Source organism: Triticum aestivum, chromosome 4D, assembly GCF_018294505.1.
Source record: "Triticum aestivum cultivar Chinese Spring chromosome 4D, IWGSC CS RefSeq v2.1, whole genome shotgun sequence".
Lineage (NCBI taxonomy): Eukaryota > Viridiplantae > Streptophyta > Magnoliopsida > Poales > Poaceae > Triticum > Triticum aestivum.
In genome coordinates, this window is record NC_057805.1 from 452,472,056 (window position 1) to 452,476,796 (window position 4,741).

The following is a 4,741-nucleotide window of genomic DNA, read 5'->3' on the forward strand; positions in this document are numbered from 1 at the left end:
AATGAAGTGTCTTGAGCTTTTGCCAATCTTAGTCCTTAGCATTTTGAGGGGTCCAAATCCCTATCTCATGCAATGCCAGTCATTGAACATCTTGAAATGTTTAACTTGAATGGACATTTGTTCAATGGGTTATATGTTGTTATGAATTACCAAAACCACCCGGGGATTAGTTGCACTTTCATTATCACAGACCTACGGGTCCATAGCTAGTAGCTAGATGGCTTCTTCTCTCTCTTTGATCTTCAATACAATGTTCTCTTCGATGTTCTTGGAGATCTATTCAATGTAATCTTCTTTTGCGGTGCGTTTGTTGAGATCCGATGAATTGTGGGTTTATGATCAGATAATCTATGAATACTATTTGAGTCTTCCCCGAACTATTTTATGCACGATTGAGATAGCTTTGTATTTCTCTCCGATCTATTGATTTGGTTTGGCCAACTAGATTGATTTTTCTCGCCATGGGAGAGGTGCTTGGTAATGGGTTCAATCTTACGGTGCTTATTCCCAGTGACAGAAAGGGACATGGCACGTATTGTATTTTTACCATTAAGGATAAAAAGATGAGGTTTGTTCATATTGATTGGATCTTTCCCTCTACATCATTCCATCTTGCTTAAGGCGTTACTCCGTTCTTTTTAACTTAATACACTAGATGCATGCTTGATAGCGGTCGATGTGTGGATTAATAGTAGTAGATGCAGGCAGGAGTCGGTCTACTTGTCACAGACATGATGCCTATATTCATGATCATATTGCCTTAGATATCGTCATAATTATTCACTTTTCTATAAATTTCTCAACAATAATTTGTTTACCCACCTGATGTGTTCTTTCAAGAGAGAAGCCTCTAGTGAAAACTATGGCCCCAAGGTCTATTTCTATCATTTTATTTCAGATCTATAAAACCAAAAAACCAAAATATCATGCTGCAATTTATTTACCTTTACTTTATTTTGCACTTTTACTTATCTTTTTATACCTATCTCTATCAGATCTCATCCTTGCAAGTAACCTTGAAGGGATTGACAAGCCCTTTAGGCCTCATTTGGTAGAAGAGTATTTGAGAGGTTTTGGGAGGAGGGGATTTGGGAGGATTTGGTGAATCCCTCTCTTCCACCCAATCCTCTCAAATCCTCCCAATCTCCAAACCCCTCACATACCCCTTCTATTTGCTACACAGGGATTGATACAGAGGGTTTGCAAAATTAGTATACTATAATTAAAGATGCAATTTTTACAACTTCAAAAGCTTCAAAAGCTCATAGAAGAAATGTACTTGCAACAATGGTGCAACTAGATTACGCAAAATAACAAAAAGGCTCATATAATCTGTTGCATGTACTATCAACTGTTCAAAATGAAAATGTTACATGCATACATGCCACGGTCCAAATGGAAAATACGAGATGTTCGATCAACGAAAGTAACGGTTCATTAAAACATAAATTTGATCGGCAAATGCTTCGAGACATGTTTGCGGGCTACACGGTGTGAAGGAGACTTGTGGCAGCAAAGTGGTCACCCGTCTTCCGCGAGATCAGGTCCCTATAAAAACAGATGAATTGGTCCAAGGGTTAGATGTATTTTGAGTAAATGATATTAAAGCCCGCACTACAATCTTGCCGCTGAAAACAAAATTCAGTGTGAAGTGACCCTATCTGGTCGAATAAAAACTTTTCGTCCTTAGTCTGTACATCTCCTGTTATTTGTTGGCACCCAAACATCAGATCAAAAGAATTAAACAGAAAAAGTAGTACACATGTACAACATGATGATGGAATTAAACCAAGACCTAGGTCAATGGTGAATTCAACGAAATCGTCAAATGTAGAAGCACAAGGTTCATAACAAACAAACAAAAAATCTCAAGCAGATCGCAGAGTTAAAATTCAACCAACTTGCATCTTCCGAAGTGAAGCAAAGCACATTTGAAACCAACTAGAATACGTCTGCACTTCTAAAATTCTTAGAATGTGTTAAAAGCTCGCAATGAAATATTGCCCTGGATGTATGTATGTTTATTTCCTTCAAATTCAAACAACTATTCAATGAAGCTCGCAATGTGGACTATTTCCTTGCTGGCTAGGGGCTTCATGTATCATAAGAAAAACATGTTCACTTTTTTTGCCACGGAGTTGGATATAAATTTTGCCACGCCTAACTGGAGTGCTAGTCCTTCTGAAGCAAAAGCAACACATTCAGTTCTTACATCCAACCAGCCAACAAATGAAACAACTAGCGAGTTGGTTGTCCCAAAACAAATTATTCAGATTGTTCAGATTTTGAAAACAAAACATTCAATTAAAGGTAGATAGGTAATGTATCAACTTGACAGGGAGGTAGATAGATAGAAACAAGTCATTTATATTTTTTCTCCCATGTAACAGAAACTAAAACCAGTTAAACAAAATGAGGCAATACTAAAGCATCAGGAAACAACAAAATATTACTAACGAATCAACCCACCGAATGATTAATTGTATGTATTGGACATGGCACTATCAGACTGCAATATGTGTAAAACGCATCCTATTCTTTGCTGCAGCCTGCAGATGATTAATATTAGTAAACCACCTTGACAAGAAAATATTGTACGTGAGAATTAGGTTCTGAAAAATAGAAGAAAATACAGGCGATAGTGCATATATTGCAGGAATGAACCTCGGCAATTAAACTAGGAAGATCAATACTAAACTGAAATATGTTCTGCTTAGTTAAAAAAACAGTATGCATATTTGATTCAATTGCAGACCACTTTTTTTATACAACCGACAAGATAAACTAGCACACAGAGGTGCACAACAGCAACATCCTAACCAAACGATATAGTGACAAGGAATTATAAGAAAAAGAAACAGTAGTGATAGCTTTTTCCGTTTTAAAATATTCAGTTCAACAACAACAACAACAACTCAGATATTCAATACTCAGCAGAAAATCTCTCCAGATTTATGTGATCCTGACTCTGCCTCTTGATTGACGAAGAGCCTTAATTAGTGAGCTGCTAAGCTTGGCAAGTGGTTGGCATCATGTGATCTTGACTGGCCTCAGTTAGAAAGAATGGATGCTACCATTTATATTTTAATTTCATTGGTCTGGTGATGTCCACGATGTAAGCAGGATGGCATTTCCTTCCCAAAAGAGCAAACTAACAGCCAATTAATGATAGAAGAAACAAGAACGGACCAAATGGAGAACAATGATAGGAGCCATGGGATTACTGAAGCTGGTTGTGTCAACCTGCAGGAAACATGGATGATAAATTTGCCTCTTGAACAATTTGAAACGCCATGAGTTGGATGGTGCATCAGAGGTAGCATCCAAGAAGATAGTCTCTGAATTAAGATCTCGAGTTTCAGAACCACAAGGACTGAGCAAAGTCATTGCTACCGGTGTGCACTCAACAGGGAAGAATCCAAGGTTTCTCTCCCTCACTAATCCAAGTGTTGGTACTATAACTATAAGCAACAGGGTGAACGAGCCGCACACCGTGGCCATTCAGGGCTACCACGCCGGGCTGCAGGTGCCAGGCCGCTGGTCCGTGCTGCTCCACCTGTACTACAAGTCCGGCAACTCCAGCATCGAGCCCACAACTTGGTGAAGCAGCAGGTTGACTCATTTTACACTGTTTGTACAGCAACAGCAAGCAGCAAGTAGCAGCAGTGGCATGCAGCAGCATCAAGAATTCAAGAGCAGATGCAGATGCAAGGGAATTGCACAGCAGCAGCAGAGGCAGAGGATGTGGACGCTGCTCCGTGTTGCTCCACCTTTAATACAAGTCCGGCAACTCCGGCACTGAGCCCTACATCGTCGCCCATGACTTGGTGACAGCCGGTTTGGACGAGGAGGGGATCAAGCACCTCGGAGACCGTGTTGCCGGGGAGGAAGAGGCAGCAGCCATGGCCGATGACAAACCCTAGACGAAGAGAGGAAAAGAGGGGAGGCGAGGACTTGCCACTGGAGAGAAGTCCAGTACGCCAGAGGAGGTACGCCGGCGTCGAGGCATCGGGCGGCGGCGTCTTGGAGAGGCGCCGGGCGGCGGAGTCTTGGAGAGGAGTCGGGCGGCGGCGCCGTCTTCATGAGTCGAGCGGCGGCGTCTCCAAATCCTCGAGCCCCCCTCGAGGGTTCTGAAGCGCGTGGGAAGACGTGGATCGAAGGGGAAGCGAGTGGATTGAGCCCATGTAACCTCGCGTACCAAACAGGCCGACGGGGTTTTGCGAGGATTCTGGGCCTTGCGGGGTTAATCCCCCGAAAACCCCTCCAACCCACGTGAAACAAACGAGGCCTTATTGTGTTGGGTGCAAGTATTTGTTTATTTGTGTAGGTGTTATCATTGGAGACTTGTGTGTTCCTCCTACTGTGTTGATACCTTGGCTCTTAACCGAGGAAATACTTATCTCTACTTTCCTGCATCACCCTTTCCTCTTCAAGGGAAAAACCAACACAAGCTCAAGAAGTAGCAACGATTTTCATGGTAAAAACCCACTATCTGGCCTTCGATGGTTGGATTCGGCGACGTTAACGCTTCAGCATCGTCCCATTCTTGGAGGCATTGCTATTGGAAAATTGTTTTCGTTATCCTTGTGATGTGAAGATCAGTTGGGGTGGATGATTGTTGTTTTAGTTCATTCATCTTTGTGTTTGACCGCTTGAGAGTTTTCTTTATTTATTTTTCATCCGCCTAGGCATGACTTTGGTCTTTAATGACTCTGCTCTTTTTCATGCATGATTTTGTGTC

At 41.8% G+C, this 4,741-nt stretch overlaps 1 long non-coding RNA gene across 1 annotated transcript; it reads right to left on the reverse strand.

Annotated features, from left to right (window-relative positions):
* Positions 1-1,301: 1,301 nt before the first annotated feature.
* LOC123100278 (uncharacterized) lies at positions 1,302-2,550 on the reverse strand. Its single transcript, XR_006448382.1, has 2 exons — positions 2,470-2,550; positions 1,302-1,548 (listed from the first exon to the last, which is right to left on the reverse strand). It is a non-coding gene; the product is annotated as an uncharacterized lncRNA (long non-coding RNA).
* Between the last annotated feature and the right edge of the window lie 2,191 nt (positions 2,551-4,741).